The sequence below is a fragment of the Hippichthys cyanospilos genome, chromosome 12 (genome assembly GCF_059441005.1).
Source record: "Hippichthys cyanospilos isolate Australia breed blue-spotted pipefish chromosome 12, RoL_Hcya_1.0, whole genome shotgun sequence".
Taxonomy (NCBI): Eukaryota; Metazoa; Chordata; class Actinopteri; order Syngnathiformes; family Syngnathidae; genus Hippichthys; species Hippichthys cyanospilos.
Genome location: NC_142380.1, coordinates 2,840,057 through 2,864,636, shown reverse-complemented (window position 1 = coordinate 2,864,636; position 24,580 = coordinate 2,840,057). Strand labels below are relative to the sequence as shown.

The following is a 24,580-nucleotide window of genomic DNA, read 5'->3' as shown; positions in this document are numbered from 1 at the left end:
CCCGTCATTCGGCCATTTCACCTTACGAGCCCAACCGCGGAACGGATTCATCTCGTAAGACGGGGGCCCACTGTATAATGTAGGTATTAAGGGTCCTGCCGGCAGAAAAGCGAAGCAGTCAACGCTGAGCAACAGTCCAGTTCCTGTTCAAACAGTGTTGTATAAACAGCCCCTGGAGTCCGCACAGATGTGACACGGTGACCGCAGAACGGCAGAGAAAGGAGAAAAAAAGAGGGCGCCGCGTTTGGCACCCAGGGGGACAACGATGCTCCCTTTATATGATGCGCGCGGAGGATTTTCAGCTCGTCTATTAACATTCAATGTCACTTTGGGATGCAGCGACAGCGCAAATAAGGCAGTTCTCCTCTGAGGGTGGCTCCTCCTACATGAATTGTTCATGCAACTACAAAGGACACGTAAGAAGAAGCTATGCTTAGACACACAGGCAACAAAATGTTTTTTTTTTTTGCTTCCATCTCAAAACCAATTCTGCAAATAAATCATTTATATATAAATAAATGTATAGAAATTGTTTTTCTTTCAAATATTTGAAAAACTAAAACTGGCTGGTAATAAATGGATTACTAAAGTAATTGATTTTTTTAGTACTGTAGTACCTTAAAGGGACACTGTGCAGGATTTGACTGTTTTCATTACGCACAGCAGGAGGCGCTGCATTTAGCATTTAAAGTAATTGCTTACTTTATTAGTATTTACTTAGAGTAATCATTTACTTCAGCACTTATTTACCATTTAAGTACTCAATTAAGTACTAAAGTAATTGCTTACTTGAATACTTCATGATCTAAAATAGCTAATAAATTTAGCGCTCAATTCATTTCGGACCAATCATTTTGGACACTCTTTAGCCAAACATTAAGAGGAAAAAAAACTCAAATGTAACACACCTACAATCGCTTTAGTGCAGATTCTGATAAAAATGGTCATATTCTTTCATTTAGCAACATACGTCACTAAAAAAATAACAATCAGGAGTCCTTGGGGAGGTTCTGATAATTTCTGCAAATTTACAAGAAAATACCCATCAGAATTTAAAAGTTCCAACAAAGGTCATTGAAGTCAACCGTTGTGAACTACCTCAGAATACCATTTCAAAATGAATCAACACACTTTTTTCAGGCCAACGAAAAGTGAACTCAATAAACAACCTATACGGTTTTCGGCAGACAGTTCCGAGAATAATCCTCACCGGAGGCCAAAGGAGACGTTTTCCTGGAAGGAGCTGACATCATTGCCCGAATACGGGCAATGATCCCAAAGAACATAACGATATTGCGCTAACGTCATACCTGCACGGCACGCGTCCTCCGGAATGTGTTACTTTGTTTTAAAAACAGATAGAACCCCGTCAGCATAAAAAGTAGGACTTTTCCAGAGTAACGTGCGGGGACAAGGACAGCTGGTTGTCGCCTGACTCAAGAGGGTAGAACAGAGGTGTCGTCAGCGGCGACAGCGAGGTCGGCGAGAGGGCGCGCTGTCCCCGGAGGGAAGTGAAATGCTATCTTCCCAAGATTGAGCTTCACAACGTGTAGCATATGAAGCATTAATGCCCCTGCGTGTAGCCGTGTCACATAACTTAAGTGACAAGAAGCAATTTGGTGTGGGAGGAAAAAGAAAACGCAACGGCTCCGGGAAAGAGCCCAGAGGGACGCCAGAATTTCATTTATGACACCTGGCAGTAAAAAGGAGATCTAGTGTGAGGTGAATCAAGCTTGAGCAGTGAACACACTGTTGAAACAATCATCCTTTTTGCTACATACTGATAGCTCCGCCTTTTTTTTTTTTTTTTTTTTAAACCAGACTGGACCTTGTTAAAGTATAGTGTTTTCATCAAAAAATGACAGCTATGCTTGAATCTATTTTCAAAAAGATGTTGTGGATGCAGTTGGAGTATTTTTGGTTTTCGGATGTCCTCCAAGAAATTGGTGAAAATAATTATAAACACGAAAGATCAAACAAATTATGAATACCCAACTTTTACAAGTGATCAACATTTCTTTTACTTACATTCAAACTTTCCTCCTCCTTTAAATCTCTCCCCATAAATTTTGAAGAATATTTTATCAGCGTGGTTTTGTTCAAAAGTGATCAGTAGAAACAGCAACCGCGTCCGACTGTTAGCATCAAAGTGCGCAGTCGTTTACTGCGCGGCTATCGCGCCAGCCTATATGGAGCACTTTTAATTGTGTAAACTAAGGTTTATTTTCAAGTTGGCGGCGTGATTGGGTTGACGTATTTTCTGTTGTGTACAGAAATAAGCAGGTGCAAAAAACAAATGCCTCCAGCGGGTTACTTAACCATACGCAGAATTTTGTATCATTGACCAAACAGAATATGTGTTTTTCACTTGCATTTGAGTCTTACCTCTTGCGCTGTTCTTGACAATATCACAGATTCTCACCTGTCGGTCGGGTCTGAAAAAAAAAATAAAGCGCAAAGCAAGAATCACTTTGTTATTGTGTGCCAGATAATGCTAATATGCTGTTATTTTTCTCTAGTTTTATTTCCACTCTGTCTGTCTCCTCTCAATTCTTATTCTGTGCCTGACAGCACTTCCAATAAATATCCATCACAATACAGGGTATATCTAAGGGTTCCTGTTGCACAGCGAAGCATTAAAAAAAAAAAAAAAGTCATACAGATCTGTCATAGCCGCCCAGCTGGACAGGTATCAAAAAAAAAGGGCAACATTTGTCATTCACTTGGATCTGCGAGTGAAATGACAAAACACTGTAATATGCATGCCAGTCAACACAGACTGGTAGTTTTCCCCAAGTCTCATCCCAAATTGTCGGTGCATGTTAAGATTTCTTAAAATAACAATAATACCTCCCCCACCATAATTACGTCTGCTGTCAGAAAACACTCTTAACATTTTGAGTGAGCGATCCTTCCCTGGAGGAGAGAACAATCGTTCCGAGATTGAGCTTGACAATTCTTTTGTACTTTGCCCGAATGCTAATATTTTTGCGCATAACTGTGATATAACTGTGATCACCATCAATTTGGTGGAGAAAAACAATTAAAAAGAAAGGAAAAGCAAAGTTACTCAAGCATAGCGGGAAAAAAAACAGCAAGTGGGGAATTGGTTAAATGTTTTAAGCTACTTGGTTTAATCTGCTTTGTCAATAAGCATTTAAAAAGAACATTACAATAAATAGATGAACACAAAAAAGTCCATTGAGATCCACCTTTTTTTCTGTCCTCAATACATCACTGAAATGTCGAATCAAAACTCCGCGGATCCTTAAAATCAACCGAGTGAGACACCGGTCCGAAAAAAGGTGACCTGGACATGCCTGTGAGGAATTTTTCGGAGAAAATCTAGCTCACACATTTGAACAACCTGAAACCCGCATGAGCAAGCACTAGCCAATTGAGGCAAGGAAATCAGAATTGATCAACCCGAAAGTGCCAAGCTCACAGGCTCCTCTACGCTATCCCCAGTCTCAATTACTTAGCGAATAGCAAAGGAATTGCCACAACACCAAACTAATAAATGACTCCGCATGAACTGATTTTACCTTATTTGCACAAACAATCAAATGTAAAACTGCGAAAAGCAAAGTCCCCTAAGGAAGAGCCCTGAGGGACACCGGTCCAGAGCAACGAATTCCTTCCCCACACCTAGCAGCAAGGCGATAAGGAGCCAATCAAGAGTGAGCGGATCTAACCCGGCGCTAAAATAAGACGGAGAAAATAACGTCTCTCCTGCCGAGCGAAATGTGAACTGGCGCGAAGGAGAAAGAAAGGCTATTGAATCCCCGGAGTGCTTTTAGATTTATTCATGCCTTTATACGCTTGACATCCCATCACCCTCTTGTCTTGAAGGGTTTAGATCCCTCGGTCACATTTTCAACAATGGATAATTTCTTCCAATGAGAGCAAATAACGTCGCCATGCTCTCGGGCGGTTCGGTCAGCGACTTCTCGATCGGCGCATAATAAACGCGCTTAAGGCGAGCCGCGCCGGGATCAATGCGCCGCTGTTAGCACAATAAGACTCTTATTGTATTGTCCGCACGGAGGAGAAAAGAGGCCACCGGGAAGGCCCGCCTTTCCCGTCTACTGCGCCTTTTGTAGTCGGGCGAGGCCCCGCGCAGCCCGGGGCGCGGAGTGACAAACCGTCGGCCGGGACGGAAGAAAACGGCGCCAGAAAAGCGCTCAAAGAAGACGTCATTTCATTGGTCCATTAGCGTGCCGCGCCGGATCTCCAAAAATCATTAGTCAGCTCCGGCGTATTCACCAGCCATCAAGCGGTAAGTAGTGATAAACACGGCGATTATAAGCCGCCTCTAATCCCTTTTGCTCACCAGTGACGGAATTCCCCGCGTTGTAATAAATTGCTTTTTCATGCTAATGGGAGACGGGGCTAACTCCGGAGGTGTAAAACACATTTAGATTGCCGGCGAATGATGGCGAATGATGGCGAACGCCCCCCCCCCCCCCCCCCCCCGACAAACGGCTTCTCCTTCCCAGTCGAATGCTCGCCCTTAATTTCGAGCGAGGGGCCGCCGTGACGCTCGCCGCCGAAACTTTTTCCGGCGGGTTACAGTCTTGAGCACGGGAGGATTCAGAGGCGTCGCGGCGGGCGTTATCGCGAACAGACGCCTGCTCATTTGCATTTCTCTTGCGGATGAAAAAAAAAAGACTTTCACTTTATGAAATCTTTTGCAATGCTGATTTACAGCGCAAAAGTCACTTTTCAGGCTGCCTTGCAATTTTTATCACATATATAACAACACCCTGATACCTCCTACACAGTCAGGCAAATGAGAACATACTGCGACTTTATTGTCAACTTCCAAACACTTCTTGGAATGCTTCTTTTGTTTTCCCCGCATTTCCTGTATTTTTAGAACAGAACGTGCAGCTAAAAAGTTGACCTGAAATCATAGGCGTATTGTATCAGGGTCCTCAATTTGTGACGTCACTAAGTGAGTACCGCCCCCATGCAGAATAAACACACCCCAGCATTAACTGCTGAGAAAAGGATGAAAAAACAAAATGGTTATCATCCGCTGTGAAAATGGACGTCAGTGGACAAAAAAATTGATAGGAAGACCCCTGAAGGCTAAGGCACCCCCAATTCGAAAAAATCTCAAGGCACACCACCAGACGAAAATATTTAACATTTAACAGCCTATATTAACAATATAAAGTCATGCTAATTCATTTTTTTAATTATGAAATCAGATAATACTGTTTAACATCCTAATGATCTTGTCTCAATGTAGTGTGCTGCCTCCTATTGGCGAAAAGTGTTTATTGCATGATTACACTGCATTACACTGCTCTCATAGCTGACAACAGCACATTGTTCCTCCCCCATTTTTTTTTTTGCTGGGGGGGCAGTATGACTGCTGAGTGTCCCTCACAGAAGCACATTAACTGTTTTGTTTATGAACAGAAATTTTTAAGAGTTTGAAAAGACCCACCCATGGAAAAAAAAAAAATAATAATAATTCCTGCTTTTGCTTCAGTTGATTTGAAAATATTCTGATTAGATGCACACAAAACTAAATTGTTGACCGCAATTAAGTGAAGAAAATGGAAAATTGACATTTTAATCAAATCCACCCACGATGATCAAGTATTAAATTGTGCCTTCGCTCCTCCAAACGTATTGCACGCAAGTGTTTTGGATTCCACGTCGTCGATGTTTTCGTCCGCGCTGGTGGAAGATGCTAACGAGCGACGAGTTCCAGAAAAAGAAACATTTGACTTTTGAAAGCAAATGAACTCGGAGCGCTCTCAAGCCTTGACACCGACGTGAAAAGTTGTCAAACAGAAAAGCCTTTTCAAACCGCAGAATTAATAACAAGGTGTCCATAGACTGAGACGTCGGTGGCATATAAGGCCGAGATCAATAGTTAATTTAATAAAAGGCGCCGCGGTTTGACATGCATTACTACCAATTAGCGTCTTAAATAGGAAGCATGGAGATGCCATTAAGGCACATTAGTCGAGAAGCGACTATGCAAAGCCAATAATTCCTTGGTTATCGTTGGCTGGGAGCGAGTCATTAAGCAGTTATGTGCAAAAGAGCCCCTCGCAAGAATTCCCACATTGCAACGTGCGGTAACCTTCGTGCACTATTTTCACCATTTTGGGTCATTTTACTCCATGTCGTTTTGGCAGTATTTTAGCCAAGGGATGGCACAATCCTGACAGCATGATAACTAAGTGGTCTTGCCATTTTGATGGTTGACGTGTTGTCATCGTCTGGGCGAAATTTCAGCTCCCTAGAGTCTTCTTTCAATACTTTCCCCTTCGATGTGAAGATACTTTGATGTCAAGATGAAAACTGGACAAAGTAGTGCAATACCTAAATGGTTGTGCCATTTTTTACATTTAAACGTGACCGTGTGGGTGAAATTTCAGCTCCCTAGAGTCTTATGTGTATCTTGTGTATTTTATTTCTCATACTTTATATCTCGACTTGAGGATACTGCTGGAAATGTGAATTTCCCTACGGGGATGAATAAAGTATCTATCTATCTATCTATCTATCTTCTTTCAATACTTTCCCTTTGATGTGAAATTACTTTGATGTCAAGATGAAAACTGGACAAAGTAGTGGGACAGCTAAGTGGTTGTGCCATTTTTTACGTTTAAATGTCACCGTGTGGGTGAAATTTCAGCTCCCTAGAGTCTTCTTTCAATACTTTCCCTTTGATGTGAAATTACTTTGATGTCAAGATGAAAACTGGACAAAGTAGTGGGACAGCTAAGTGGTTGTGCCATTTTTTACTTTTAAATGTCACCATGTGGGTGAAATTTCAGCTCCCTAGAGTCTTCTTTCAATACTTTCCCTTTGATGTGAAATTACTTTGATGTCAAGATGAAAACTGGACAAAGTAGTGTGACAACTAAGTGGGTGTGCCATTTTTTACGTTTAAATGTCACCATGTGGGTGAAATTTCAGCTCCCTAGAGTCTTCTTTCAATACTTTCCCTTTGATGTGAAATTACTTTGATGTCAAGATGAAAACTGGACAAAGTTGTGCGATAACTAAGTGGTTGTGCCATTTTGAATGTTACACGTTGTCACGTGTCGGTGAAATTTCAGCTCCCTAGTGTCTTCTTTCAATACTTTCCCTTTGATGTGAAATCCCTTTGACGTCAAGAACAGAATGTGGGGTAACTAAGTGGTTGTGCCATTTTGAATGTTACGCGTTACCGTGTGGGCGAAAGTTCAGCTCCCTCGGTCTCTTTTGATGATTTCCCTTTGATTTAATAAGCCTGTTATGTAAAGATTGGACACAATACCGCACAAGGGTTAAAGAACCAATTTCCTGACTGCAGATGGTCTGATTGAAAAGGTTGAAAAGTGTGAGGCGGATCTGCCTCCCCATCGGCGCAAAAAAAGGTGGGGGCTGTGACCTTGTTATCCGGCAGTCTCAATGTGAGGTGCGACACCGTTAACGGTGTAATACTGTGATCAATCAGGATATAATGGAGGAACGAGAAGAAGCGAGCGCGTCTTCTGACATTCTGCGTTGCAAAATAAGCAGATAGTTGCGGCACGGCGCTACAAAAGAAATGAACAAACAGCAAATAGGTGAGTTTTACGTTCAGAACAATGGGAGGATAGTAGGGATGGCGCAAGATTGAGTCCATAAGAATGGGACAAGATTTTGGCAAAAATTATCATGTGAAATAATGTACGGGATGCCGTTTTCAATTTGACGTTTTCTTTTCAATGCTAAAAGATTAACGCGCTAGTTTGCAAATGTAAACAAACCAGGAGGGCCGCTTTTCTTACTCATGTTCGCTTTGGTGGTTAGCGAAGAGTTGATTTGTTTTGTTTTTTGTTTTTTTTTTTGCGTATACAAAGCGTCTCCGTCTTTCCATTCATTTGCTCAACCGGAAAACCAAAATATCGCCGCGCGGACAATTTAAAAGTAATAATCGCAGTCTTTAATTCCCCTGCGGGGCTGCTTCTATTATTTCAGCGGTTTGATCAAAAGTTTTTCGATGCAAATATTTACCGTACTCCTGACTTGGCGACACTGCAGCAGCATAGTTGGCAGTGCTTTATGTGTTCCGGTTATGTACAAAGCGGGTGCAACACTAACAATCTCTTCAAGCACTATAATCCCTTGAACAAAGCACATTATACACGTGAGTGCTCATATTACCAAACAACATCCCACAGCGAGTTTAATTACGCATCTATTTAACGTTTTACAGCGCTTTTTAATTTTGTCAGATGAGAGCAATGTGATCCAAATGGTAATTCGGCGAGCCCGTTCGGAGGATTGTCGGGTGCATTGGCGGCCATCTATCATCGTTTCTGGACTAATGGGCACAACCTTATCGAGGATGACATTTGTGTTTACGCGCTGGAAATTACCTTGGCTGAATATCTGACGCAAGGCCTTCTGGCGCGTTACAACATAAGCCGCGGGGGTAATAATGCGCGTCCGCAAAAGATTGCATCAGAGAACGCGTCTTATTAAAGGACAATATGAAAAAAAAAAAGCCGGCAGTGGCATTTGCATGTGAATCAAAACGCAAGACTGTATTTAGCCGGGCGGAAACACCCACTCGCGATGTAAACGCCGACTTCAAAGCTCTCCCGGTATGTCACTCAAAAGCAAGCGTGGAAACAACCTGACTGTGAATTTACCTAAAGCCACTTAGGTGGATCTGAGTAAGGAAAGGAGCGGGCACCGGGCACCGAGCACCGAGCACCGCCACTTATCCGAGTGGTGTAATTGATGTGAAATTACGGGCCGCGTTCCATCGGCGAGCATGCGGGCTTTGGCAGCCAAAGAAAAATATCCCATCAGGCCCTCGACTTAATTCTTCCTCTGAGGCTCGATCATCTAGCGCGAGAGGAGGACCGAGTGGGGGAAGTTAGAAAGGACAGCGGGGGGGCGCTCCACTTCTTCTGTATTTGCCAAACGCGCCACTTGCATCTCCCAAAGACGGTATTAAGGTGGACTGCTTTCTTTTGTGTTCGAAACGCTGTGATCGCTGCCAGAGCTTGCTGGGAGACTGATTGGCTGAGACAAAAGCAGCTTTTTGAAAACGCGTGGGTAGGATAGAGGAGCAAAGCCAATGGAAAGCTCGTCCCGACTTGAGAGGACTCCCACCGACTCCGGTGGGAGACGTTCTGACGGAGGAGCCTACAAAGCCGAGGTGGAGAAAGGATGACAGGGTAGATACAAATAATTTGCTCAACGGAGAAAAGAACAGACTGCAGGATGCTCTTATCCTGCTCGGCTTTCTCTCTGGAACCCGAGAGGATGCTCCACATCACAAAAGCGGGCGAGTTAGAAGGAGACTATTTGCTTTTTCCGTCTTCGACTTAATCAGCGGCTAAAGAAAAGTCCTCGTGTGAAGACGAGTGTCAAGCGTTGGGTGTCTGGATTTTTCACTAACCTGGCCTGATTATCACCCGACTCGGGCTAACTTTGAAAGGGTCATAACATGTCAAATATACAGTATATTTTTACTTTCAACCCCTCAAAATGTTCAGCATCAGCCCTAACCGTGCATACGTACATTTACATACCTACAGCTATTCAATGCTGCAGATTTCGCAGACGTTACGTTATGTATAAGATATGTTATGCGTTGCAAGAAATAAAACACACAATAAAAAAGTTTCTGCAACACTTAGTTCTTGGATCAAAGCCTTTTTTCAGCTACAAGTCCTGCAATGCAGCACAACTACTTTGCATTGTGGGAGTCAGGCTAAGCCACCCAATGAAGTCTTTGAAAGGCTTGCAAATGTCATAAGTTGACCACTGGCGCCCCCCGGTTGCCATTGAAAGGAAACATGCAAACACTGGGGGAAATGCATGATAACACATCTGGATTTCAATATGTCCAAAATTGACATTTCCAATTTTGAATGGCAGTAAATGAGCCTGACATGGGCTAAATTTGATATCTGCAGGGTGCTTTTTCTTGAATATCAAAAACATCAAAAAACCCAAGTTGGGTCAATATTTCTCTCAGGGGTTAAAGGTACCATGACAAAATTGTATCAACTAATGTGTTGACACTTTACAGCCTTCATTAAATTTAAGATTCATTTATTGGATTGTGACCGCGATCTAGAGCCGCGGTTCTTAAATGGGGGTATGTGTATCCCGTAAAAATCTATTGGCAGTCTCCTTTAAAATAAGCAGACACGTATTAGCTGTAAAATACGTGATATGCAAATTTAGCTGCCTTAGCAAAACGGTTCCTTTGTTCTAGTTGGTACCCAAGGCATTAGCAAGCTACGCTAATGCAGCTAGCGACATTCTCGTTTTACATAATACAATTGCGGTGTAGTCAATTATTTCAAGAAAATGCATCCAGTACATGGGTGTTTACGACATGTAGAGATTTATGTTTGTGTCACCTCAGAATGTTAAAGTTTTGTTTGGTGTCATATTTAGAATTGAAATCAGAATAATAAGGCAGAAACCACTAAATGTTTTTCCACACTGACAACAACTTTATAAATTATAGTGCATAACAGCCGCAAAGACGAATTTGTTTAATTTTTTTATGAACCGGGCTTCTTCTACAGTTGTGACGTATGGATGAATTCTGAAGCCCATTTTAACAGCTCAAATAGGTGACGCTGGGTCGCCACGGCAACGGCAGACACATTACAGCTGCTAGTTCAAGAAGGAATGACTCCATACTGTTTCTTGCTGTTGCCATTAAGGTTTGCCACGTACCATCAAAAACACAAATCACCATTATGCTTTTAATATAGCAGATGCTGTAAACAGTAATATCTGTTATTACTCACATCTATAGAGTAATCATAATGTTTACCAGGGGGAAAAAGGACATTGCCAAGCACATATGCGGTTGTGTGCGCGATGTGTAGGTGTGTGTGTGTATATATATATATATATATATATATATATATATAAAATTATACACACACACACAGTGGACCCCCGTGTTACAACTTCCCTTATTTACGACATTTTTATCCCCTCTTTATGACATTTTCCTGGTTATGAGACCAAAAACAACTGTCATGTCAATGTCAAGGCTTGGCTGTATTTGTGTTGTTTTGACTCCATCTGTTTGGCACTTTTCCGCATTGTTCAAGTCATCCGTAGCCATTATAGGCCCCCGTATGTAGAAGGCCACTGTATATTTCCGTTTCCCTGTTTTTACCTTCCCGAAATTGATTGACTGTCTCGTTTTGTGTCTCCAAACACGTCCTATAGATGTCACCATGTCCGCCAATCACGCAAAAGTCACTAACTGCAAATACGTCATCGGCGAGACGCAAAATAAGGACAAAAGCGCCACATACGGCTCCGGAGATGCAGGTTGCAGACCCCTGACGTAGACCCACTTCAGTAACAAGGTGCCATAAGCTCATCGTGGGCTCGACAGTCCCTTATGGGAAGTCTATATTTTATTCATGGGGACATTACCGTGGTGCCAAAGTGCGCCTTAAGACAATGATTAATATGAGTATCTCCACAAAGTGTTTCTAAAACTGCTAACACATTTGTAAGAAAGACAAAATGGCTTGCTGATCATTTTGGACTCAGTGGAGCCAAGAAAGAAATGTTCTATTTTATTCCTGAGACCCCCCCCGACACACACACACACACACACACACACACACACATATGGTGAAAGTGGCGGTACTGACGATTAGAGTGCCATTAGCTAGGCACAAAGGAGGTCGGTCTGTGGACTGTACCAGATTTACGACGGAGGGGCCCACGCACCAGTGGCCCTCTTTAAGCAGGCCCATTGTATGGTGGCGCTATGGATACAAGGTAATGGATGCACGCAATGATGGAGGCTCAGGAAATGTGGGCCGGCCTACACAAATGTGAAACAGGTATTTGGAACCACTCGGTGGGAGGAGCCGCAGCAGGCTGTAGAACTGTTGGCAGCAGCGTATGGAAACAAAAAAAAACATTTACTAGGGACATGGTGCAGGATTCCTGAGTGGGATTTTGATTGCATACAGAGGGAACAGCATGACGCCAAAGACGCTGACCGAAATTACGGGTGTGTGTGTGTGCAGTAAAAGGCATGTAAAAACCTGAATTCCCTCGTGTACGTCTTCATTTCACAATTGGGTGGAACTGCAGCGGGTATACGTGGTCACTTTGTTCACAGCCGGCATTTCATATAATGGATCTGCAGTATTATCCACCAATAAAATAAGACAAGATATTTTGATCATGCAATTATTTAAAGATGGAGTTATTTGCAGTCTAGGGGTGAAAGGAGTCTGAGAAATGAGGATTTTTCTTCGTTTCAGGAAAATTTCTGTGCGTGAGCAAGGATGTACTCCGACGTTGGTTCAGCCTGCTTGCTTCTTTTCATGAAATTAAACCCGTAACGCCCTCAGCTGACAGGAGCTGATGTTAGCTCCAACATGCACCTGAAGTCCACCCTCTAGCTCGTCCCGTTACGGTGATTATTGATATAAAAATGCACATCTGTGACTCATAACTCATCTGATGGATTAACCTTCCTCAAATATTGTCAGAAAAAAAATCTCATCTTTAAGTTACTGTCTATAGGACGCACCCATACTTTCCTTTGTTGTGGAAAATAGTATGTCTTATATTTGGGGAATTGAGGAATTTCCAATTTTTCCTGATGTTTGTGAGGCCTTTGGTTTTAATCCGCCAAAAAAACAGCACGAGCAGATAGGGCAAATCGGAGACGTTTACTATCAATTTTCAAGAACCATGACCACGTCTAGACCACAGGGGTCAAACTCAAGGCCTCGGGGGCCAGATCCGGCCCGCCGCTTATTTTATGTGGCCCAGGAAATGCTGATTTGACTTTACCCGTTTGAAAAAAAACAACAACCATTTTCTGGTGTCCAATTGAACAGTTTTTACCGACCTCTAAATTCAAACCCGGCCAACCTCGAAAATGTATTTGACTTGACAGTTATTTCGGCCCTCCGACAGAAACTATAACTACAATGTGGCCCGCGATAAAAAACGAGTTTGACAACCCTGGTCTACTACTAACCGGCACTACCTCCACTTATTTCATCCACAGGCTTCATCCAGACAATCAGCAAGCATTAGCCCGACGCAAACGGCGTTCGCTGAACTTTGGCTCCCTGTTGCGTTTAATGACAGCGTTTGCTGGTGTCACACGTCTTTGTGCCTCCGCTGAGATGCGGCGACGCTCGCTGCGGGGGTAAGATGTGCTAATCATGCACAAGGTGGCAGATTTGGAACATGACGCAGCACGCCGCTTGTTTTCTGACATCTTATTTTGCGTGTTGTCTTGCACCTCTGATAACCACGCCGTTGCCGCCTTAAATGAGATGCATTTACAGCGGTCGCGTTTCAGAGTATGTAATTTTTTTTTATATTTATTTTTTCACTTAATTTTAACTGACTTTACACCGGTGGTTTCCTAAGCGACAGCAAACAAATTCTAAGGAGGAAAGAATTGAAGATTTTAGAGAAATTTAGGGGTACATTAGAATTCAAGGGATGAATGTTATGGACGTATTCGGTCGTTTTACCTGTTTTTTTTGCCTGTTTATTGGCCAAAGCGGCCACTGTACCCAGTAAAGGGTTAAATAATTTTTTTCTTTTTTTTAACCACTGCTTTTAAAAATTAAGATTTTCTTCATTTAGAATAAAAAAAACTAATTTTATGATATGTATTTAAGGATATAAGGTTATGGCAAAGATTCGTGTGTAATAAATAATGGCCCGTTATATTTGTGAGAATGAACATGAAATCTGATTGGGTCCAGAAATAGTTCCATCTTTTCTAATATAATTTTCATTACATCTGCACGCACTCGTGAAGGCTGTGGGAAGATTAAATTGACATGGCAACACACACTGGCTGAAATCTGATTAAGCGATTACACATTGCCCAACGCTCATTTACGTGACAGCGATTTTGGCGCTCGAAAATGCAAATTAGTCACCGAACGGGAAAGTCGTTATCAGGTTGTCTGTGAAAAAAACGGACATGCTTTGTTCCCAACGTCCTACGCCGTTTTATGATCAGTCACGTCTCCGTTGCTTTGATAGGTGACCAACCATAAACTGAATTTGTCAAAAGCATCAATTTTTCATTCCTACCAATAAATTCAACTATCATGACCGTCCTCAGTCACAGATTTCCCAGCCCTGAACACATCACGTACACATTGGCATTCATCCATCCAGAATCTCACTCCAAACTTCTTCCTTCCTTAATCCAGGTTCAGTCACAGGCGTGTACGCATCCTGCGAGAAAACAACAAAGCCGTTTATCGAAGGAAAGGGGGGAAGGGGGTTAACGCCACTAATCTCCATCTTTTCCAGTGAAGCGTTGCGCGGTGACAGACAAATGAGCTTGTCTAGAACACATTAATAACATCAATAAAGCTGCCATTGTGCATCTCATTGCGATGCTCGGGAGTCATCGTAATGTCGTACGCAAATATTTCTCCTTTACGTCTCGCTGGGCCATCTTTTCTGATTTGTGAGTGCGATGTCTCAATCGCAGAAGATGGAGACGAGGGGCCCCTTCACTAAAACTCCTTGCGTCTTTTCGCCGGTGTACAAGACTGTAAACATTGCACCCTAAAAAAAACGTTCACCTCATGAATTATTCCCCCGCACGTTTGTACATTTTTAGAGGACAAAGCTTCACATCAAACAAGGATGCGGTTGTCCTTTTATCGTATGGACCGAGAGTGGCGGTTCTATCCATCATGTTTTTCTAACAAGAAAGAACTGGCACAGGACATACGCTTGCTCCGGTGCCAGTCCTACTTTCACACTTTGGAAGGTGCCAGAGTAGTCAGACTGATCTCAAACACGCCATGTGTTCCAAATTTAACTTGCACAAAGTTAAAGCGACAGCAGGCAAGTTGTTGTTTTGCTCCCTGATAACCGATATAGGATGCAATTGAAAAAAAAAAAATGGTTTAGGGGCTTAGGGGGTTTAGGGCTGGAAATAAAAGATGACCAAGTTGGGTAAGTTGACTTTCACCATACCCTACCCACTAAGAAATAAAAATAAATAAATCAAACTTAGGGTATATATTACTTGTTTATACAAGTCTACAATACTTGGAAAATTATTTTAAAAAATTCCACTTTCATAGATTAGGTCAATAGCAGCATATTAGAAATATACATGAGAATAACATTGGAACAGTAGATCCCACAGAAATTGATACTTGTACAAAAAGTGTCATAGAAGTGGTAATTACTTGGCAAACAAACAATTGCATGTATAAATCAGGAAATCGGGAAGTTAAAAGCATCCCCTGAACAAAGCTCCCAGAAGGAGAATGGAAAAACTCAATAACCCCATCTGTGGAAAATAAGAAACCTTCAGAAGGGAACGCTGGTGGGAGGAGCCCCCTTCCAGGCTCAACAGGTTGCACTCGATGCTGAGAGCTAAAAATAACACACACTAGTAAGAGTTTGTTGACCTTAAATGGTCATGGAAAGCATGCTAATGCTAAGTGCTATTGCTACATTAGTAAATTTTGTTAGAATAAGGAACAAATGAGTAGTTCTTTCCACTCGCTTCAACTCATCTTCAACCTTATTCACTCTTTTTTGCTGCTGCAGTCATAATGTTTTTTATTTATTTTTATACAGCAAGAGGTGTTTTGCGCACATACACGAATTACAGCAACATGAAATTAATACTACGAAGCCCCTCTCATCAGTAATGTTAACCAAACATTACAAAAAGGGATATGAACACACTATCCCTCTATTTGTGTACCATAAGTAAAGACAAGGCAGAATATTGGAAGAAAATGTCTGGCAGCATGTCCTAGGGTTTATCTGTCTCCCCCTATTGCTCCATTTGGTTGATTTGGAGCTTCTTGCCACCACAGAGAGACCTAGGGGCGATCAACAGTAATTCTCTTCCAGTTCACTGGAGCCTCGCTTAAATCAAACAGCTAATGTTTAAAGAGACTCAATGCCCTCAAGGACGCTAAGAAACTCACAGATCCAACAGAACTTCTGACAAGGTTTTTGTTTTTTTTGCGTGGAGTTATAGGTGGAGGAAGGTACAATTATATGACGTTTATTGGAGATGAAAGTATAATCTTCACTGGATGGAATCCTGATTGGAAGATGGGGCGGTAAAAAAAGACTTGAAGGCATATTTGTTATTATTTCAAGGCCAACAGAATATTGTGTGCTACGTCTATGTAAGTATGGGTGGTATCAGATGAAAAGTTGACTTCCATTCTTCAGTTAGAATTGATGTAGGTAATAACTGTGATGTAAGTGTGGAAACACCGCCATCCAATGGTCAGAGGTATCACTACAGTGCTCATTTGTCTCATATTAGGGATGCAATAGTCAAGGGCACAGGTGTCAAACTCAAGGCCCGGGGGCCAAATCCGGCCCGCCACATCATTTCACGCGGCCCGCGAAACACCCATTCCAATTCAAGTTTCCGGTCAAAATATCACATTTGTAAGTCAATTTGAAATTGTTTGGGGGAAAAAGGAAGCGCTTTTTACCCTCACCCTCTTTCTGATTTCAAAACTAGTTGGAAGTGTGACAAATACACCCAAAATGTATTTTATCACGGTCAACCCGGCCCTCTGACAAAAACTGTAATTGCAACATGGCCCTCAATTAGAACAAGTTTGACACCCCTGGTCAAGGGTGTCAGCTACCCTCCTTAAAAAATGTAAGATGAGAATTTTAACATTTATTAGTTATTACTTTATTAAAAGAGAATTATCGTCCATGGCACTCCATGGGAGGTGTGGGGGTAAACACCAGGGAGGTTTTGTTGCACATATAAACATTATTCAACTTCAATTTGATCCTTAAAAATAAAACAAAAAAATCAGTCAGATGAATATGATGCACCGTATTCACCAGCAGCACACGGAAAAACCGCTCACTACTGACGAGCGAGACAAAGCCAATCATAAACACTTTATTATATTTGACTTGTGAAAACTTTATATCACAGTGTATTACTGTGGCAATTCAAAGCGAGATCATAGGAAACGAGAGCTATGAGACGTCTCGCCAAACTCGCCAAGAATGACATTTCACAGAAAATGAAAATATCAAAGGATAGTCTGGTCTTATGCGGGTGTTGGTTGTTGCAGCTCTGTGCTTTGGGGCGAATGTGAATTAGCTATACGTCTATAGTGTGTGGAAAAAGGGTACGCGTGCATGATGATTGCCTTGTCTGTCTCGCTCTCTCGGCTTTCTCTCCGGCCACCCGGAGCCACCGGGGAAATAAACGGGAGCGGCGCAGCAGGGCTAATTAAACGCCGCTCCTTAGCGCCGCGGCCAGCAAAGCGCCGCGACTTGGATCGGTCGAGAGTCGGGACCTGACGGCGCTCGCCGCCAAACGCTTGCCGTCGCTATGGCCACCAAAGCAGGTGACGGAAGGGGTGCCGCAACAATTCCCAAAATTATTAGGTACGGCGTTGTAATTATTTAGCCTTTAGCCTGTGCTACATTCAACAAATGTTAGAGATAAGAGACAAAGCACATTGGAAAACGCAAAATGGGTGGATGGTCCAATTCTCAAGACGCGGGCGAAGGTTCTGCAAGAGATTGGGCTCGCGCGCTAGGCTAAAGCATAGAGCTATGCAACCACTGCTGCTAGCTAAGATCTGATATTTTGAAGATTATGGTGACTAGATATTCAAAATTAAAAACTGGCACACGACAAGTTTACCGGATAAGAAAAATGCTATAATTTCTCACAGGGAACAATTTAAGACATTTTTTAGTCAATTTGCTGTTAATTTAGCTAATGCTAAATGCTATCTTGGATGATAGCCCTAAAGAAGTCAATGAACTCAGTGATCCAACCTTTTCTGTTTGGAAATGGTGTTGCGCAAGTGTAGCAAAAACGATATCTGCTTGCAACTTGAGCTGACATCCAAACTTGTTTGTCAAAATAATCAAATGTTTGCGCCTATTCTCTGCATTGTCCTCACAGATGCATTACAACTCACACAGTGCCGTTTGGTGGATTGATTTAGTATTTCTATTCATTTTTGAGTGTGAGTAGTCATCGGGTGCGCATCTAGTCAACAGCGTCTGCTTCTCCATGTAGTAATTCATTATTTAATACAAGTACTTTTTTAATACAAAAGCTTCGTCTTAAAACTGAAAATTATTTGACACAACATACCGCTTCATTTCCCACAATCTTCGACGCGAAAACAGGAAGTGTTTTCGTTCCGGTATGACATGGATGTGAAAGTAAACTGTCTAAATTCTTTTTTATTTGGTTTATCATGTGAATCACTGTGACAATTGTGTGACTGACATGAGCCAAGAATTGGGACGGATCCTACGTGAATCCAGGAGAATAAAAAAGTGGCTGCCAAAAACCATCAGTACTCAGGACACAAGGCTCAAAATCGGGACTGTCCCGGTTAAAACAGGACGTCTCGTAACCCTTCAATAAGATGCACGATCTCACAGAAAGGATTATCAGTCAACGTCAAATCAGTTTATGACATGCTCTGATTTTTACGGAAACTCGGACAAATACAACGCCAGACTTGGCTATCCGTCTTCAGACGCACTCCGTCTCCCGCGGGGGCCGCACAGTCGCCTCGGGCAAAAACAAAGGTGGCGACGAGATGGTGGGCCGACATCCAGGTGACAGAGAAATACTGCTCAATGGGCATCCAACCGCCAACGGTAAAGAGCAGACCATTTCATCTACCGACATTTCAATACTGTGCTCACGTAAAACCAGGAGCCGTCCGACAAAAATATAACGCTAGCTCAGCCGCGTGACCTCATTGATAAACACGAGACTGCGCATACCCAGACGCTGTGCTGGTCTCTTAACCCGGAAATAGCTACATGAGCTGTGGATATCGGCAGATAAACCACCATAGCGCTAGTTCGTCTGCGCTCTAGCCTCTCGATAGCAGTGCAACTTCACCTTGCTTTCGCTTTATTCATGCGCTTATTACTGGTAGAACCCGCGCAGAAGGAATAACGTTCATTTTAACTGACTTTAAAAGACAATTAAGTACCCAAGTGTCAAAAAAATCAACTGGCACCTAAAGTACTTTCCTTACTAAGCCTTAATTGATTATTTGAAAGTAACCAAGTACTAATGTTTAGTCCTTTAGTCATCTGTAACTTAAAGTAATTGATTAATTGACTAGTTTTTTGTAATCGCTAGTTTTAGACCTTCCCTTAAGTCGGTGCTTCTATTATTTTTTGCCAAGACCCCCCGAGGAAAGACCCCCCCCCCGACTATAAATAAGAATATTAAGTATACCTATACCCGTATCCTTCTAACAAAAGAGAAAAGCAATATAAATCAACTTTCAAAAACTTATTTTTTACAGCGTTCATACCAGTTACAGCTTAGTCTAAAACGGAAAAAAAACACCAAGTGCGTAAGTGCCTGAAACCTAAAAAAAAAAAATGATGAAAGTCTTATTTTATTTCAATTACACTTCACATGACAAAAACCAAGCCTTTTCCCGCCTGGCGTCACCTCACGCCCCCCCGGGGGGGTCCGCCCCACTATTTGAGAAGCACTGCCTTAAGTCCAGCACTTGAATAAAAAAATGTAACAAACAAGTACCTGGTGTTGAGCGCCTGGACTCTTTCAAAACTGAAATGCGTGTTTAGAATCGAACGTGACATTGAACCACTTGACGGCTTTTTAAACATATTTCACTTTTCAACATTGTAAGTCTTAACAGGGCAGTGGGACATCTCAGGACACAGCAAGAGATGTCCCAGCGGCTACTCCCCCCCCCCCCCGGTCGATGAGTTGAGAAACGTTGTATAAATGAAATACAAAAGCTGGACTGGAGTGATTTATAACACCTTCCTGAAGCGTGAGCTGTTCCTAACTGCGTTTGGTGCGGTCTCGCAGGAAATTACGAGAAGCTTTTGTGAACGTTGGTGCGAATTGGATGATTGAGAGTAGCCCCACCTCTAATGCAACGTTCCCGCCGCGGACCTTTGCAAGCGCCTCTCTCGGGTTTCGGTCCTCCGGTTTCTCATAGATTTTCCCCTTGGGCGTAATACAACATGATGTTGGCGCGATCACGTTTGAAACAGAGCGTCGGGTTTGTCTCCTCTGACCTTGTGCTTTTCGTTTGACCTCCGGACACTCCAGGTGCCACTTAAAGTAAGCAGCTTGGTCTCTGGCGCTATTCTTAAAGCACTTACGCCGCCAGACGGCAGAGGAAGCTCATTCCCGGTGTGATGTTTATCTGACATTTTCCACAGGCCTGCATGTGAGTCAGTGGGCTGTGATTGCTAGCAGAGCATATCTGCTGGGGGGGGGGGGGGGGGGGGCGCTGGATGCTGTGCAGGTTAGCCAGCTGCTGGGACAGTTTCACAATTGTAGTTCCCTTGTCATTTTGAAATGTGCGTCTGGATTTCCTCAGGAAAACGCCGTTGACACATTTCAAGAACAACCTCCAGGTCCTCATGAATGAGGAGAACCAAAGAGCTGCAGATAGAGATCAGAATATTGCACTCTAAAACCAGTTGGCTTAAACATGACCCAACTTTTCGTACAAATGGACTCCATTATTGAGGTTGAAAATGGCTTATGGGGTTATTCAGAGTAAAAAATAAATAACTTGGTTTGACTTGACCCAAAAATCTTTCTGTTTACCTACACTATAATTGGGTTACTTCATACCTCTGGTTTTAGTGTGTTATCCTTTGTTTTAGATTGACATCACCCACTCTGCTTTATTATGACCTTATTTCATATTAATCAGCCCAGTCAATACCAAAAACGTTTTAATACATCTTTACAGAGTCCAAAAGCTCAATCCCAGGTACCAATTTGCATTTTTTCTTTTTCCAAATATAAATTGGGTCTCAAAATAGCTACAAATATTTTCCATATAAATAAATAGCCGGATAGAAAGACAGATCTTATATAAATAGCATTTCAAAGCCCTCTCAAACTTCTTGACAGACTCACATTGTAGTATAGAATAATAATAGACACAATTGAGTAAAATAAATGCAACTAAGCCATGTTTGCCATCTAGTGGCGAATGGAGACATTACAACTTAAAACTACAGTCCACCCTTGCATGAATTTGCCGTTCGCGACCTGTAGATTCACATACTGGTAATTTATTTTGTGTAATATTATTTTAGGGAGCATATTCTGTTTTATATGAGGATTTTTTTCCACATACATCACCAGCCTTTGCGAAAAATATATAATGATTGTTTATTATCTTCCTATCCAAAGCTAACAAAACAACCAACAACCTTTTTTGAAATTTTAAGATGGACTCAATCACTCATCTAATTGACTGTAAGCCACATCTTAAAGCAATCGAGCAAAATATTATGCTTATTTCTTTGCATCCATAAAACTCTTTTCGTTCTATCGGCGAAATGTCCAGCCGCTTTTCTCTCGCAAGGATGCGCGCGTTGCATTTAAAAGAGCACTTCAGACTGGCTGCAAGGATGAGACAAAGGGCCTCGGAAATCTTAAATGTCAAATCTAAATGTGCCATCTTAAGTGATACGTTTAGTCCTCAAGCAACCTTGAGGAAACTTGCCATGTAAAAGTCTTCTCAAACAGGTGAGGCTTCTCGTTTTCATTCGCTCGGAAAGCCTTGATTTCCATCCGCTCCTGCTTCACAAACAAGAGACTCGTTTCAACTTTTAATCCAATAAGATTAGTCAAACAACACTATTAAAACCAATCCCAAAGGTTCCAGATGTTGTGCGCTAATATATCCAGCAAAACGCGGTCTGAGTTTCACAGGAACCCGGAGACCATATTAAGACGTTTAATTGCAGGCAGCAGAGCGGAGGCAAAATAAACATTTTGGGAGGACATTTCCTTCTCCTTGATTCGGAACGGCGGTTGGGGGTCACGACTTACAAAACCGCAAGGCCTCTTTCTAATGGCAGCCGCATGCGGGCCGCGGGTGGAGTTTCGAGAAGCAGCGGTGTTAACGAGCCAAAACGTTAGCTTCCGCGCCCTTTCTATCAGCCTGATCTCATTTGGTCCATCTACCTTCAGGAGAATGTTCTCCAAGAATCGGTTTTCCTCTTGCAATTCGCGGGAACGTCTCGAGAGGACGCGAACGACGTGACCGCATCCTCGCGGGGCTTCCGCCATCTGCTTTGTTTGTATTCCTCATGCAGAGTTCCGTCAATCAAGTGGAGATACGCGCCGCTTAAATGACTTGACTTTGGGGGTAACAAGGACATGATTTGATCGTGAAACTTTGAGTGAATCTTTAAAGATCGCCCATCCCCTTTATTTGGGAGGCCAGAATCTGTCCGTGGCGTAGAACCAATAAGATGGTCATTAGATTCATCCACTACCGTGAACAAAGTACCCACACGCCGCTCCTCTATATATGGACATTCGAATTTTTAAAAAAAAATTCAAACAAAACTGCAAATCAAAAACTCATGAACAAATGAGCAAACTAAAGAATATTTGTCGAAAAAAAACAAACAAATTGCCATATTTTTTGGGGACCACAAGGTGCACCAGATAATCATAGAGGTCTATTGTGAGATATATATATTTTTTTAATCGAAACATTTTAAGTGTATACCTATTAATCTGAAAAATACAACACAAAAGACAAAACATAACAGGAACTCAAAAATCAGACAGCAAAGACAAGACATTAAATAGACAAAACAAAAATAAAAAGACAACAAAAACTCTTTTTTGTTTCCTTGGTTATTTGTTTTTGTGATTTGCACTTCAGGGCCGCCCAAGTATTTTGCGTTCGTAATACTTGCAGAAATTTTGAATATACTTTCCGAACATATGCGTGGTAAGAAATCGATCTTTCCGGCTTGATGAGCGTTGTTGTTGTTTAATTAGTTATAGCAATTATTTCTATCTTAGCCTTGCAAGGCAAGCTTACGGAGCATGTTGCGACCGAAATTCAATTTCAGAGGCTTAAACCAGAGTAGCATTACCACACAAAGTGCGACCTTGGACGCCGACACATACACGGGGATCTGGGACTTGTTACTGAGGAAACTGGCAGTGTTACAAGCAAACATGCTCACACTGGTAAGCACTCTGCAGGTCCAGACAAAACCCGATTGGGAATATCAAAATAGCGAAAATCTAGGGAAGGTCAGAAAAAGGCGAGTCGAACTGGCGAACGTGAATGCTTGGATGGAAATGTTGGCAAGGGTGTAAGGGGAGGGAAACAGCAGCTTATAACAGGAAAGAGCCCATGACTATTTGAGCAATGAGGAAAGTGGGAGTAGAATATTAAAAGATGACAGATTGTTTGAGGCTGCGTCCTGGCACACAGGTTAGAATGTCTGCCTTTTTTTTTAATTACGGCCAGCAGGAGGTGCTGCAGGTGCTGCATTTACCATTGTTCTTAGCTATAACAAACATGGCCGCCTCCGGAGAGGTGCCACCCCTCACGTAATATCATTTCATGACAACTAGACCTATGATTACCGTATTTTCCGCACTGTAAGGCGCACCTAAAAGTCTTAATTTGTTTAAAAAGCTGATGGTGCGCCTTATAATCAGGTGGGCCTTATATATGGATCAATATTGAGATTGGGATTCGTAGTCGAACAGTCGAACAAGGTTGGTCATATTAACATTGAGTTATTATGCTATTGAGAGTTTAGAGTGATTATTTGAGTTATTATTGTTATTACTTTGAGTATTATTATGATGCGATTGAAAAAGTTTTATAATATTCATTAATTGAGGGTGCGCCTTATAATCCGGTGCGCCTTATCGTGCGGAAAATACGGTATATTTAAAACATACTGTCATTAAGAACACATTCATTTGCAAGCTTTTGAAATTTACAATCATTTATTAGATTTCTTTTTAATGAGGAACGGTCTAAATCTTACACACTGTCCCTTTAAGTAAATGGAACACGCTAAAGTGGGGTCCGCGGACCCCTGGGGGTTCGTGAAATAATGAATTGTGCGATGACACTCGTGGCCCGCACTCCTTATAAGTGGCTTGACTAATGGACTGACAACTGTAGTTGGGTTTGGCATGGGGCAAACAAAAAAAAGGCGGGAAGCCAGGGAGCCAACTAATCAGTGCTGGACTAGCATAAATGTGGGAAATTCCCACATCTGGATAGACTTTTTTTTCCCCCAGGCCGGATACAGATACATTAGTAGTCAAGAATGCTAATAACTTGTATTTTGTGCCGATAATCATGTTCAACACACACACACACACACACACACACACACACATAATTTTGCTCAACCGAATGTTGCAAAAATCGCAGGAAAATCACTGTAATAAATCCTATTAAAATGCATCTCGAAAATTGTCATTCTAATAGTTTCATATGGTCTAAAATTTGGACAAAGGTCATTTTTGTACACAAAATCTTGCACGTTCAGCTGCAATCACAGTGAAATGTCAGAATCATTGTATTTGGATTTTTTTTTTCATGTTTTAATGATCTGCTGGATTTTTCAGCTCCCAAGTGCCCCCCCCCCCATCGATTCTTTCACGATATCCCCAAAAATGAGAAAAATTTAAAAAATTAATAAAAAAAAATCAAAGGACAAAGGAACTTCCAAAATTCTTAACATAATGCTACAAGGGTTAAACAAGTAAATTGCTCCCTAT

At 42.1% G+C, this 24,580-nt stretch overlaps 1 long non-coding RNA gene across 1 annotated transcript in view; it reads right to left on the bottom strand.

Moving 5' to 3' along the window:
• LOC148414396 (uncharacterized) overlaps positions 1–24,580 on the bottom strand; it is a 107,483-nt gene that overhangs the window by 66,897 nt on the left and 16,006 nt on the right. Inside the window, exon 2 of the long non-coding RNA XR_015867382.1 lies at positions 2,386–2,435. This is a non-coding gene — a long non-coding RNA (uncharacterized LOC148414396). The remainder of the gene's footprint in view (positions 1–2,385; positions 2,436–24,580) is intronic.